Below are 15,834 nucleotides of genomic sequence, written 5' to 3' on the forward strand. Positions count from 1 at the left end.
TCACTGATAGCAACCCACATTCCTGCAACACCACCTTTCTCTACACATGATAATCTGGGAAGCTCTCTACACATATCTCCAGTGCTATTTAATTTCACACGTGTCGTTCGCAGTGAAAACGAAGATGACCTCTGAAGTTCAATTGAACAAAATGTTCCTTTGAAAGAGGCGTGGTCTGTCGTCCTTTTCTAGTTTAGAAAAATACTGCCAGCATTGTGGACAGTAGAGTCAACGTTGATGTCGTTGGCCTGTGGGTTATTGCGCAAGTGACATGCTAGCATACCCAACTACAACTGTTGAGCTGATACCAAAGCCACATCGGTAATAAACACATAAGTCTATAGCTTAGAACACCTGAGAAATTCCGCCCACGCCCCTGAAGACAAAATCAAGTTGTAGACGTGGTATGGTTGAGGTGAGCCGACTGGCGAAGGCCGAATGCCATGACAATACCATTGCACTGCTTGAGTGAATGGAACAGTAGTGCAACACCGTCAAAGCAACAGACCTCAGCTCTATAGAGAGGCAAATTATTAAAAAGCTATAAGGAGATACAGATCTGCATTAAAGCCTTACAACATAATCACAAAGATACAGTATATTTTTAAAAACATATACTAAGTGGGTCTAATGATATATTTTTTTGTGAAAAGGACACCCATGTTTATCAGAAATATCCTTTAACTTATAACAAAACATTCTCAGTTTTATATCTGCCTTATCATAAACGTCGCCATGTGCTGTGATAGGACTAGGCCTCATCACAGAACCTTGAGCTGTATTCAAATGTTTGATGTTAGCACTGGATGTCACTCCTCTATTAGGCTAGCATTGATAGTAGGCCTATCGGGCTGTATTTACGTTTGGTTTAACACTGTTCTGTGCCATTTAAAATACTAACTACATTTGAGTTACAAAATGTCCAAGGAAATGCTATAACTTGAAACAACATAACAGATGGTGAAATCCTGATCTGCAAGTGGGCCCAGGTGCTGCGAAGATAGAGTAGGCCTAGGCTATGCTACATAGGCTACAACAATCAAACAACACTATGAAAAACAATACACATTATGAAAATAGCGATGTCCATAAATATTTAGAAGAGAAGTGTACCTGTGTGGGAGTAGATTACTGTTAGCCAATGCCCTTTTAATATTGCACTGCTCAACTGATTTCACAGTAGTACAACAGAAAAAGGGCCATGGACAACATCACAAAGCAGGCTGCTATAGGCCAATAGAAAAAACAGCATCATTATTTTGGATCAGTGACTAAACTAAATTATAGGCGATAGGCGATGCGCCAGGAAGTCGTAACCATATTGCAACGTAGGCTACAGTATGCCTAACCAAACAGTTCAGCAATAGCAATAGGATATAGGAAGAAAAGGTTGGGAAAAATAAAACACTCTTTCATCCGAATATTGTCCTAATCACTGAACTTGGATCACACCAGTGCTGAAGATTTTCAGACCAGTTTATTAATTTCCATTTTGCAGTACAACATATGCAAAGATTTCGTGCTACTACGAAGTCTAGGCTACGTGTTTCAATTACTCTTTTTTAAAAAGCTGCTTGCAGACCTGTCAAATCAAATTAAAAAAAAAGATACGCTATTTAAATTATGACAATGCGACGAATGCTAGAGCTGAAAAATATAAAACACTTGGATTTGTTTTGAATATAGTAATGGTGTATTAGTTTCGTAAGCAGCGAGCCTTCCCCAAACGAGACGTCGGAGGAGGAAAAAAGTATATAGGGCAAAGAGCAAATTCCGCCATAGTTGCCTATACCGAAACCCTCATCATTTAATACACACTATTCCTGTCCCTTCTGCCAAAGTGGCAATTTGAAACCCCGCTCCTCGCTGGGAGACAGACTGAGGGGGCGGAGGCTTGACAGGGATGTTATTTTCAATGTTTAACATATCTATGTCATTTAAAATTTGAGTCAGTCACTATCAGAGTTCCTCTATTCTTTAAAGTTGCAAACTAACAAGAAACTGTTCGGCAGAGTGTCATTAAGTTACTGCATTTTGCCTGTTCGTATTAACTCGTGGATCTCACAAACATCTACAGAAGTACAGTGGCACAGATATCGCAGATTTAATTACCCGTCTAAATCATTCCCCGACTTCTATTTAAACATAGATCACCCACAACTGTGACGATGGGCCTCAAGAGAATGCATATTTGCTCTGAAACAATTCATTATGCAGTAGCCTACCATGAGACCTTCCATTTAAAACTATACAACGTGCTCGTTTCAAGTTTGATTAAACGATATGGTTTAATTCCAGAAATGCCAATTTGGTGAGATTTAGAAGTGTGCCAGTTTAAGGAAGATTGGCTACTCTCTTTCACACTCACACACTTAATCTCTGTCTCTTTCACACACACTCTCTCACACACACACACACACACACACACACACACACACACACACACACACACACACAGCGCGAGGGAGAGAGAGAGAGCGCGCGCGCGCACACACACAAACACACACACACACACATATCCAAGTATGCACGCACGAGAGACTCAAGCATGTAAAACTAGTCAATTTAGACTATATCCTAAGTCATATGACGTCTTGCCATGAAAACAACTCCCAAGGTTCGCACCACAGTAATAAGATGATAGTCCATCTCCAGGGTTTTCAGTTCGATGTTCTGCGGGAACCACTGTCTGAGGGGCGAATGTAACGCCTCCCTCTGACCAGTCTGCCCCCAACACCGAAAACTGTACCTTAGACAATTACCTTTTTCTCCATACCTCAGTCAACTGCCTTATTTAGCCTTCAGCTCCCGCCATTTCCACCCAATCACCCGGATGCTACTCACAAATGGAGAGAGGACCCCCAAATTTCATGAATGGTACCTGGCCAAGGGAGGGACAATCCTTGAAAGCAGAAAAAACGACAAAAAGAAAAGTTGGGGCGATTGCCTAGCGCCGAGGATGTGTCTCGCTTGTCTCGCCACATTTATCCAGCCTTTGTTTGTGCTGTCCCAGAGAAAACACATTCTGTCTTCGTAGCGATTTTATAATAAAAGTGTAGTTCAGCTTGGCGGCCTCCTAGTTCCAGACTCCATCTTTGACTAGTTGACATTCAGCTCTTGCAGAAGCAAATTCCTTATTTGCATGCATTTCTCCGATTGGTCCTTTTCTGCGCTAGTCTTTGCCGCTTGACGAATCATTGGTTGAACTTTGAGGTATTTAACTATCTTATCACGTTCATGATTGGTCACATACCAAGGAGCGTCACAATATACTTTTAGTTTAACAATGAGCACTCATATACAACCCTTCCATTCACAAATTTCTAGTAATGTATCTTTTGCGCGCAAAATGGAGACCACAGACTAATATTTTTAAATGACGTTCGACAGTGCGCAAATTCTAATATTAACGGCGTAACCAAAGTACGCACAGAGATTTTAAGATTTTGTTTACTTTAATATTCACAATAAATTCCAAAGTTCTGGGGAGAAAACTAAATACTTCAGCACCTTATACCGTGTTGCACTCTCTTATATTTAAGTAGTCTATATACTCTAACTCAAAGAACTCATAGGTTGTCTTCTAAAATCTTCTGATTAGGCCTACTCGTTAAGACCGTCCATATGAAATGAAAATATGAGGTACAAAAAGTATTTTGTTACTGCTCTCTCATACATCTGGTCAGTGGACTATAAGGAAACCTGGTATTTTTTTCCATGAGTATGTGAGACAGGGCCGAACGCCTTTGCAATTGCATAGGTAAATGTAGCCTAGGCTATGGACCGCATTTCTCAATAAGAAGCATGGTGGAAAGGGGGAGCCTGGAGAAGCTCTGGTTGACGCCTGGAGGAGGGCAGCGGCCTGTGAAATTCAGCATTCCTGGCCAATGGAGCTCAAATAATGGCATTGTCCAGCGGAAAAGAACCCGCCTTTCGCCACCATCCTCTCCCCGTTTGCGGCGGGGACCTGATTGTGCAGCTAATCGGCAGAGAGTGTTTGATCCAAAGCAGAGCGTAAACTTAATATGCAACGAAAGCACCGAGGATACCCTCTCGCGCTGACATATGTTCCCTTCTCGTCTTGTCTCATGTCTCTTCTTTAACTCTCTTCTCTTCTGACATATAAGCTAGCTGGATGAATTGAGCGAAAATGAGGGAGATACCGTGTTGTTTGTTGTGACGAACAGAGCTCTTCTTTCTCTCTCTCTCTCTCTCTCTCTCTGGTGTGTGTATGTGTGTGTGTGTGTGTGTGTGTGTGTGTGTGTGTGTGTGTGTGTGTGTGTGTGTGTGTGTGTTGCGGGGGGGACTACATCCCCACATGAGTGACATGAGATCTTACATGTGTTTGAAGGCTATTATCAGCTGTGTAACCTGTAGGCTACCGATACCACAAAAAAATAACTTCATCAAATGGGCTCGGAGGTATAGACCTGGAGCTCTGGTGTAGCTATGAGTTAGATAAGTTGTCTGATTTGAGAGGCTTCAAGTTTTTAGTTTAGTTACGAGATTTGTGCATGGAGCCGCCATGACGTAGCCTAATTCATTTTAGGATTACTTGGGTTAAAATAAATCTAGATCCTTTACAAAAAAATAATATAAATCCGGTGTGAGTGATTGTACCATTTATAGTATAAAAACTTGGTTATTTCGGCATGTAAGAAACGTGCGCAATTACGCATAATGTGGGACATGGAACAGCAGTATCGATATTGATAAATGTTTTTTCCTCATGCTGAAAGCCCCCCATGCAAGCTCAATTGAAGAGCCAGTACTTATATCAGCTATGAAAAAGGGTGTGAATGGGCCATACTCAAATTCCATTTTCCACTTCCCTTTCTGCATCTAAACGCAGCTTTAGTGAGTTCCCGTGTAGGCAATATAGAGCTCAGAAGTTCTGTGTCACTTTGACGCAGACACATTTCTGACACGTAACGCAAGCACACGGATTCAGTAGCCCCCATATCCCAGTCTATCAGTTCATATCCAACAGTGTTCTGTAGTCACCGATATTCTGTCAAAAACATTCCAGCAAGCAACCATTTAGCCTTTGGCAGCAGGCGCTGTTGTAGATCAATGGAGTTTTTCCCTTTTCCGAATCTCCACCCATCTACAGTCACGTGACGTGGCCACTGGCACACCTTCAGTGTGTGGGGTCAACCCATGTGGCCCCCAGCCCTCACACACTACTCTTACCATTTGAGTTGTAGTTAATTGCATTTGAGTTGTAGTTAATTGCACACTAAAGGAGGGCCTTTATAATTTCCTTTCCTAACCTGGAGAGTAGTCCTTCAGAGTATACTTGTACTTGCCCCAAGTATAAGGTTTGAAAGATCTTAGCTTTAATGAATGATCTATAATAACATTCTCAGCATAGCTCAATCACTGGGTATATTCAAACAAATATGTTGTAATTTAGATGCTGTTAATGTTCACACACAGAGTTAAGAAACTACAAATTATCAAAACATGTCACCATATGTCCAACGTGTCTATTGTTTTACTTTTTTATTTTCATATCAAGATATGTTAATTTAAGATCATGCAAATTGAGTGAACATATTATAAAATATGAACTCAATAGTGTCATACATAGCATTTCATTGTCAGTAACCAGATCTTAATAAAGCATGAGGGCAGATGTCCCAGGAAATATTTACTGACTTACAGTAATCTTACACATGTACATTTTTATTGTCTCATGCAAAATTTGGTGCCTTTATTAGTTTGCTGGAATTTGAAAAAAGAAGAAAAAAAGATGGGGGGGGGGGGTTTGTTCTTTGGTTGTAATTCAATTAAACTGATTTGGTATCTTTGTAATTTTAATACATTTTTAATTGTGTTTCAAAACCCACCCTGTTTCAGACAACCAGTTCCTTTTCCCTTCCCTTCCCCTTCCCCTAGATTACCTTTGTTGGGTTTCCCCTCGGCTCCCTCCCCCTCTCTCGTCATCCCAAAAGGAGATCTGGAGGCCAGTTTTCATTGATGGGTATTGATGACTGTGAGGGAAGGAACCAAGGATTACTTGTTGGTGGGAGGTGTGGAACTGCCAGTCTGTTCTCATTTTCTCCTTTTTGTTGAATCAGAGTTCCCCCTCCCCCCTTTACCACCACACACACACACACACACACACACACACACACACACACACACACACACACTCACACACACACACACACACACAAACATACATTCACACTCAAGCACACACCACCCTACCCCCACTCTTTTCAGTGCAGGACCCTCTCCCTTCTGACTCCAGAGGCACCTCACAGGCCTCCATCTCAGTCCCCAACCCCCAGTTCCAGCTTCTTCTCTGGCCCCCCAGCCCCCAGCCCCCAGCCCCCAGCTCCCAGCCCCCAGCTCCAGCCCCCAGCTCCAGCCCCCAGCTCCCAGCCCCCAGCCCCAGCCCCCAGCTCCGCCTGCAATCGCCACTAATTGCATGCACTGCATTCCAGCTGGGTGGGTGGCATGGAGTCTCCCTTGCATGTGCTGTGAGCAGTTATCACCAGACAAGAGGTGTTTGTGAAGAGTGCGCCAGTGTCCAGCCACATGCACGTGCATGAGGACACATCAAATGTATACCACTGACCATTGCACACTCACACTCACACACACACCACACACACACTCACTTATTTTTGGATGCTCTTTTAGGTTTTGTTTGGAGAGTCCTGACCTTTGGTCTAACTCAGAAGCATAATGTGTTTGTTGGAAACTGTTGCAACACAAAATGATATCACTTGATGCAAACATCACCCAAAAAGACAAAATGTCACCCTATAAGACTTTGCTTCAGAAAATGTGATCAAAGTGTAGCCTTCACCCGATTTCATGAAGATAACTTCAGTCAGTAAATTGTAACACTAAGTGAACAGTTAATGTATCTGGTCATGTAAGTATAAATGTCCGTCATTGAATTCGTTAGTGTATATTTATGTTGTTTTGTTGTAATTCATCATTTTGGTGATCTCTGTTGTGTTGTTTTCTGATTCGCTATCGGTATTGAGACACATTCTTTTCCTTTTGAATTAATATGTTTGTCTCTGTATTGAACTTTCACATGTCAGTTACAGCAAGGAATGTTATTTTACCACTTACTTGAATTTATGAAATATATGGGTGTAATTTATGTTGGCAAAATTTCAAATTTTCAACAAGCAGCACTCAGCCAAATTTTTCCATCATGGCTACTGCCACTAAAAGAGGAAACTGTTGGACCCCTGTGTAACCTTTGACCTATTCAGGTCAACTTCCACAGAATTCCCAGATGTCAGGCTTGACTCTGGCAGGCTCATGTTTCCCAAGGGTTCTGCGGCGCCATTGAGTTGTGCTCTTTGCAGTATTATATAGTGCTGTACAGAGCTAAAGCGCATACCTGAACTCCAGCAACATATATCTCTCCAAAGGGGACTTCATAACAACCAGAGAACTGCTATGACAATGCGCCCAATTACTTTGACAGAAATCAAGGTAAAACCTGAAACCCACATTTGCAGGAATATCTATGCTAAACCACACCACATGTTTGATGTAAGGACAAAATGACTCTCTTTCATCGATGGACCACACTGTGTGAAAAATACATTTTCAATTAGGGGAAGAATGCAGTTCTTAAGTTAATAAGTTAATTTATAAGCAAGGTGTCAGATTTAATAACATGTCTGAGAATACACTTTACATTATTGTGCTTTGAATTAGTATTAGGCTATTTTTAACATTTGGATTAGGTTAGTTTAAAAAAAGAAATCTGGTTTTAGACTTCAAAAAACACATGTTAGAATATAACAATAATGCCATTGCAACATTAAAATGTATATTTGTGAATACTCTTTAAATGGATGGATTAACACATTTTACACCAGGAATAAACTAATCCAGACGCCCCGTTTGGCACGGTAGAGATTGAAAAGAGGCGTGTCTGTTTTGGACGGTTCTCCAGTTTTGGGATGAGACTCTATTTGCCTGAAATACTGTTAGGAATTCGGTCATTGCCTTTTCGTTAGTTTGTTGGACTTGAATCCAATTTACAATCGTTCACATGTTTGGAAGGAAATAGGCGCGAGCCCGTGATGACGAATCATTGAACGATTTAAAGCGGAAGTTTACAACGTAGCCTATACTTCATCACTCAGCTGATTCGTCTTGTGTGGGAGACGTTGTGATCCTTTTTTATTTTTTTTTCCAAACTCACCTAATAAATTACATTGAAAAACATCCGCGCTTTAATCCAGAATCTCATTTCTTTCGAACGATGATATTGAATGTTCAATCTAAACTTCACAAGAATTGTTTAATGGCTGACCTCATTAAATTATTCCGATTTATTTTGAACGAATTTTTCTAAAAAAACTTTGTGATTGTGTTTAGATCTGAGGGTAAAATTCGTTGGTATACTTAAAGTACTTTAAGAAGCCAGGGTCTCTGTCTCTATTTTCATAAAGGCATTTGTGGGATACCTTTTAATGTCTTTAAAAAAATGGAAAATGTCAAATTATACTAGGTTGATCATGCTGAAGTTTACTATGCATTTTCCAAAATATTGATACTCAGGTAGGACACATTTTGTTTACATTTCTGACAAATAGTTCTTCTGGACTATATCTAATATCTTTAGGCTGTAGCATTGTCTCCAAAAGGATACAATTTCCAAAACCAAGTAGCTATCATTTGATTCAAGTTCAACAGATCATCTGAAACATTTGGAAGCTTGTTTGAAACACATGCAAAAGAAATAAAAAGTTTTAACTTTTGTCATAAAGAATATAACAGCAGTACAGTGAGTAACAAGGTGAAGTTTAAGACAGAGGTCACATCTCATTGGCATTTAACCTAAAGAAGGGGATGATACAGATTTTGAGATGGAAATAATTCCCTATTTATGTTTCTGTCCATGCCTACCTTTGTTTTGAATTTTAAAATGATTAGTATGATTGTGCTTTGGCAGTGACAATTAAGACAAACCAAATGGATATTCGGATGTTTGTTTCAGATAATGTTTCATGCTCCCATCATTGTTTTGGTTGATGTTTAGGTTGTTATGAACATCTGACCCTATGTTTACCAGGGATTTTTGAATTCAGAAATACATAATAAACAAAACATTTCAATTATGTTTTGCATCAGTTAATCAATGTGTGTCCTTATGACTCTAACCAAAGATCCAATGTTGTTAAAAAAATATACATTACTTAGAAACACTTCAACCAGTGATTGTAACAGTTCTCACAAAACATCTTTCAGCCATTCAGTAATCCAAAATATCCTGATCAAGTAAAAACTATGATCATCAAAACAATTCAAACACTGTATAACACAACTTATAGTTTTTCACAGTCCTTTAGGATAGTCAATCAAACAGGTCTTAAAACAAGAATAATCATGTCATATCATCAATACATTTATAGATCCAAGTTTCCACATGTCCAGACATCCTCCCTCTTTATTACTTTCTCACAGTTCTTTTTTCAAATCTTCTTTTCTTCTGTTCTTGCTAATTTAGCATGCATTGGGCTCGCTGCTAGTGTCTCCTATATCAGACGAGAGAAGGGTGCTGAGGGGTTAGTTAGGCTGCTCTGTTGTAAATGTGGTGTTTTAAGTGTCCATCCCTGTGTGTCAGAAGGAGAGAGTATGTTGTTTTCCAAGGCCCTGCAGTTGGCCCCTTAGTGCCCCCCTGGTCTACAGTGTGTGTAAGTATACAGGTTTGACTTCAGAGGAATTCCAGCCCTTTGAGACTACAAATCGCATACCTAATGCACGGCGTGTCAAAGGGCAATGGCCCAGAGCGAAATGCATCTCCATGACGAGAGGGCCCTGTTCAAACAATCCTGGAATTCCAGGTTAGAACTTGGAAAACAAGGGAGAGAAGCAGATGCTCTTCAGGCGGGTGGAAGAGGTCCACTTGGGGATGGAATCCCCTCACCCTGCTCAGAGTTGGACTTTGTTTTTAATGGAAGCACCGACTGAGAACCCTAATGCGCAGAGAAGCTCCAAAAAGATCTCATCTCCTCAAATACTACAGCAGAAAGAGGGTGACAATGACAGACAGAGAGAGAGAGAGAGAGAGAGAGAGAGAGAGAGATGAAAAACAAGAGCGTGCTCTTAAGCCATCTTGCCACCAAGGAAGGCCGTATAAAAGGACATAAAGACTGAAAGCATCAGGGATATCCATCATATATAATTCAGGGGCCACCACATATTGTCAAGCAAACAGGATTTGGAGAAGTCCCATTTCAGACCTGACAGGTATTCACAAAAACACTGGGACACCATGCAAAAGCCTGTAAGAAAGGCATTGAAATGCTAACTGAATCTACATGATTCACGTCATAGCGTGTCAAGTCTTCAACCATAAAGCAAATCATAACATGTAGAATAATGCAACATTTGGGACCTTTTGAAGGTCTTACAGCCAACTACATCTGTTTATGATGATTGCCAGTAATGATGTCTACCAATAGAGTTTTAAAGCTGTCATTAAAAAAAGGGTTTAAAAGTTGATGCAAATGAAGTGTACATTGATTTAGAGTTTATAGCGAGTTTATAGCTTTATGTCTTTCATATGATACACAAATGCCACTGGAAGCTATCAAGTGTCTGGAGTTTGGCCATCCTATAGTGGTCTGGAATGAACTGAAACATGACCCAACTTCACATCATGTGTCCTCTCTGTTCCCCTGAGAGATTTTTCTCAGTGTTTTATATGTAAGGAGACGACTTTCCGCTTTAACAGACTGCAGTCACCTTTGTTTGAAGCAGCATCCAAACAACTCTGTCTGGTTCCTCTCTTTCAATCAATTCAATTCAATTCAGTTCAATTCAATTCAATTCAACCACATTTATTAACAAAGACAATAATCTCACAAAGCCCAGAGTCTGCACCCCTAGCTATTCATGGCTATCACTATCACTTGACTGTCTCCCCAGTGGTATACACATGATGGAAGTTGCTGGGAACTTTTCTCTCAATGTGCAATTCTGCCGCTTTATGATGCTCTTGCGCTCACCGTAAGCTGCGTTATGGAGTACAGATACAATAGCACATAACCACCGGTGAGCAAATGACACAGTTCTGACAACACCTCTCTGAAAATCCTAGATGACTCCCTTTCCTTCGGTCACATGCTGTTTTTTTTTCTCTCTCTCTCTCTCTCTCTCTCTCTCTCCCACTGACACATAGTAAAGCCCTCTCTAACAGATACGTGTGACAATCCTTAGCACCGCAGAGCAGTGTGACCTGACTCTCAGGGCTGCCTGAAGAGGTGCAGCTCGGGGCCAACATACCTGACAGGTGGATGTGAAGCAGGACACCGTGGATGAGTGGTCAACAGTGTGAAATATTTGCATGTAGTCACACAGTTATGGTCAGTGAAGAGAGAAAAAAATGATATTTACAGAAGAATTTGTTAGTCAATTATGACTAGTACAGAAAACATTTACGATGCAATTTGCAAGTCAGTTATAATTTGAGCAGAATTTTTGTAGTCATTCAGGTGTATCTTTTGGAATATGTACTCATTAATTCGTTAGATCATCACTGCAGGAAGTATTTTACTCAGCTGAGTCAAGGCTCAAAACAAAGCTGAACCACAGACTTGTGCTGTCAAGGCCACATCTATCAATGGTTTGGGCTTTTAGAGGGACTTTAGTAAGTAGTAATGTAATGTGACACTTTGTGTGTGCCTTTGAATTTTAGCGATATTTAAGACATTTTAGAATATTTAGGTTAGTCTTAGCAACAGTAACTTGTAACAATAGATTTATATGAACATTTTAATAAAAAGAAATAATTATTTTCTTTAATCCCATTAAATGTTTGTTTAGTTCCAAGAATCCCTCTCTCTCTCACACACACACATACTCTCTCTCTCTCTCTCTCCCTCTCTCTTACTGTCTAAAAGAAAAATACTTAATAAATACTGCATTGACATGTGAAATCTGTCAAGGTTGTTTTTATTCTTTTTAAACATTTGGGGACAATGTCATCCTCGCCAATTAGGTTGTTGTACCGTCTTCCTTCCCAAGTAATCCCAAGGTGATTCAGGATTTTACATGATTTATTAATTTGAACTTGTACAAACTAACTTGTAATATAAAAACATACTGTGAATGGTGTCTCCACACTAAGGACGTTTTTGTCACTGTCTTTTACACACCTGCATAGGGAAATAACAGCCAAGTTATTTGTGCCAAAATATTCATCAAATTTCTAGAAACACTAATTCTACTATGTTGAAAGGGCTTTCCTTTTGTCTGATTTGTGTTGTTTTGTTCAGAGACATGTCCAGCATTCTAGATATAAACCACTTTTTCTACCCTTTTGTTGCTTCATTTGTTGATTGACAAACATGTTACACATCTTCTTAAAGAATCTTCTAAATGCAACAGTGTCTCAGTTTCACTCAACAATGGCTTTCAGCAAAAGTGCTTGTTCAAAATATCCCAAACTTAATCTTAAGTGCACTAGGCTTTGATTAGCCTTAATTCGGGGGATATTTCACAATAAAGATTGCAGACTTATGTGGATTAAATATTAATTAATTTCATTTAGCATTTTTACTCTTTGGAAAGACATGTGCTTAGCACCTCTGTTGATGCAAAGCTTCCATCAACAGTTCTGAATGTTTTGAGGTTTTGAGCTATTTTGTGTAACAGTCACCGCTGCATAACTTTGAATAATAAATGTTCTCCACATGTGCTGTATCAGTGACAAAAAGGAATTAGCTATGTTGTGTGTCACCAAAACATTTACCTCTTGAATTCCTATTGACTATACTTACACCGATTGCAATGATAGTGTCCACAATATGAAAAAAATAAATGTACAATGACAAAAAAGTAACCCAAATGTAACCAAATATCAGACTCGATTGACTTCTAAGGACATTCATGAAACAATGTTGACACATCAGTTATATCAATCAAAATGTGTAAAGCCCTTGAAGACACCAGGCGAAGATACTAATATTTTTGCTTTCCTGTCTCGTGGACAAAGTTTGATTTCCTTCATGCAGTACAAAAAAATAATTAACAGCAACAACAACATCAAGAGTGTTGCCCATCCTCACTGAGCATAAGAGTGATGTTGCTCCTTAAAACTGGAGTTTTAGTTTCCTTGACTGCTGATTGGCTGACATGTTCGTGTGCACATGTTCAGGGCAGAGAAGAGACGAGAGAGAAGAGATGAGATGAGATGAGGAGAGCATCACTGTGTTCCCTGGTGCACTCGGTGCACTCTCTCTCACTCTCTCTCCCTCCCCCTCTCTCTCTCTCTCTTTCTCTCTCTCTCTTTCTCTCTCTCTCTCTCTCTCTCTCTCTCTCTCTCTCTCTCTCTCTCTCTGTTCCATCCTCTGCTCTGCCCAGCTCCAGAATCCCTCTGACCCAGCACCTTTTCCGCTACACAGAGCCCACCCCACAGCAGCCTAAAACACTCCAATGACTGGGCAAAGCTCTAAGCTGTCTGTGTGTGTGTGTGTGTGTGTGTGTGTGAGAGAGAGAGAGAGAGAGAGAAGTGGGAGTGAGAGAGGGATTGGTGTGCACCTGCTTGTCCCTAAACATGCTTTGCAATAGATTTTTTGCATTCACTGTTTAATATCAATGACGGAACAATCAGTAACAGTGACTGTAACTATACACATACACACGACAAAGAAAGACCAACAAATAATTGCTCTTTATGAGGGTTTGTATGCTCTGTGGACCAGAAGAGCATATGCACACACACACTTAGGAATGGATGTGCACTTCATAGTGAATAAATAAGTTGAAATGGTGGCTTTGAAATCAAGAGCAGTGGAGGAGGATTCATGTAAACCTCTTAGACATCTTAGAGGGATGTATGTGTGCATGTGTGTGTGTGTGTGTATGTGTGTGTGTGTGTGTGTGTGTGTGTGTGTGTGCATGTGTGCGTGCATGCGTGCGTGCGTGCGTGCGTGCGTGCGTGCGTGTGTGATCTCATGCACATGTTCAAAGAGTGCCTGATGGACCAGCAGCAGTAGAGGCATTGTTGAAAGGATGCATTCATTTATTATCCACCCCTTTGGAGGAGCTGAGGTATAGAAACCAGTCTCTGGCCTGCCACCCCCCTCCCCTTGCCATCTGTGACAGGGTCATGTCAACCAGCACAAAAAAAGCCCCAGGTCCCCTAACCCCCATATTGCACTACCCCCATGATCCAGCATCCCTTATCCTCTCATGGATCAAACCCCTTTATTCTGGGGGTTACAGAGAGAGAGGAGAGGGGGAAGCTGAAGAAGGACAGCACACAGCGATTTAGTGAACACACACACACACACACACACACGTCCAAATGCTGACCAAGACTCATGCTGTCATTTTAACGACAAAACTGAACACGTAATCCGTCCCCTTCTCAGTCAGGAGCATGTGCAAGATCATCTTTTTTTTTCAGTTGACTTTACTGTGGTACTGATTTGACAGGACTGTCTCAATTTCTAGTCTCTCGGTGTTTGCGCTCTCCCCACAAGTTGATTTGGATTCAGCTTTGGACTCAACTGACATCTAGTGGTCAATGCAAGTCACGACAATGTAAAATGCACAATAACACTCTTGGAGAAACTGATATTCTGTTTCCTTACTCCCAGTTATGATGACATCCGACATGATGATCCCAGTATAGTGGCAACACACAATGATATTTATGCCTTTTTTTAGACAAAAAGTGATTATCCGCACTCACCACTCTCAGCAGAGTCGGCATGAATTACAGACCACTGACCAGCAGGTGCGCCACTAAATTGTAGATCCACGGACTAACTAGAGTGTACAGATGTCCATTTGCAAGTCTTCTGTCTCTGAGGCTGATGGTGGTAGCATCTGGGTTTACACTATACGGAATGAGATTACCTTGGCTAGACGCAGGATGTACTCAGGATATACGTCAGACTGTAAATGTTGTACCATCTATCAAAGTATGATATACATTTTTCTGCTCCCTCCTAGTACACAGAGAGCTCTGGGTCTGATTAACATTAACTGAAATCAACATTATAACATGCTTATTACTATGTTACAGTTGCTCACGCTGAATCATTCCAAATATTATTCCAAAATGTTAATCACAGGAAAAATCACGAGTCGTTTGTGTAACAATGCATTCATTTGTGCAAACTGCCATTTCAGTAAAATCAGAAATTAATTAAGCGTCAGTCTCAGACAAGAAAACACACAATGCCAGTTCTTATCCCAGTTTGTGTGATATTCAACATGTTACACAAGTACAGAGCACTACCTTTTCATTTTGCATCTCTCTCTCTTTCTCTCTCTCTCTCTCTCTCTCTCTCTCTCTCTGTGGGTTTTGGCAGCAATGCTGCAAACATTTTCAAGAGATTTCATCATTAATCTGTCCATTATATGCTAAATTGTGCTAAATAAATGTCAGAAAATGGTCAAATGTCAAAGAGTGTTTCCCAAAGAATATGTCCCCAAATGCCTTTTGCCCACAGAGATATTGTTATCCAGGATATTTAGTTTACTGTAACAACATAAAAGACTAGAGTGGCATCTCATGCTGTTGATAAAATAGAATACACTCAAGCTCCAACCTGGACAGCTGTGAGCACTGCGCTGTCCAGTGGCTGTGGTGCTGAACACCTAAACTTGCTGTTTGCTCGGCTGTTATCTCCACTGGTCCGTTTAAAGCAGTTGTATTTCCTTGAAGGTGTATGCACAGATTTAGGCCTTGTCTTACTGTGCATGTGCCTCCATGGCACCCAGAGTCGAGTTTCAGAAGCATTCTCCTGCCCCATCCCCAAACTGAATTTACATGATTTTGTCTAGGTTTTGTTAACAACATGCTTGCTGTTTTGGCCACAGAGT

This window comes from Sardina pilchardus, chromosome 8 (genome assembly GCF_963854185.1).
Source record: "Sardina pilchardus chromosome 8, fSarPil1.1, whole genome shotgun sequence".
Classification (NCBI taxonomy): domain Eukaryota; kingdom Metazoa; phylum Chordata; class Actinopteri; order Clupeiformes; family Clupeidae; genus Sardina; species Sardina pilchardus.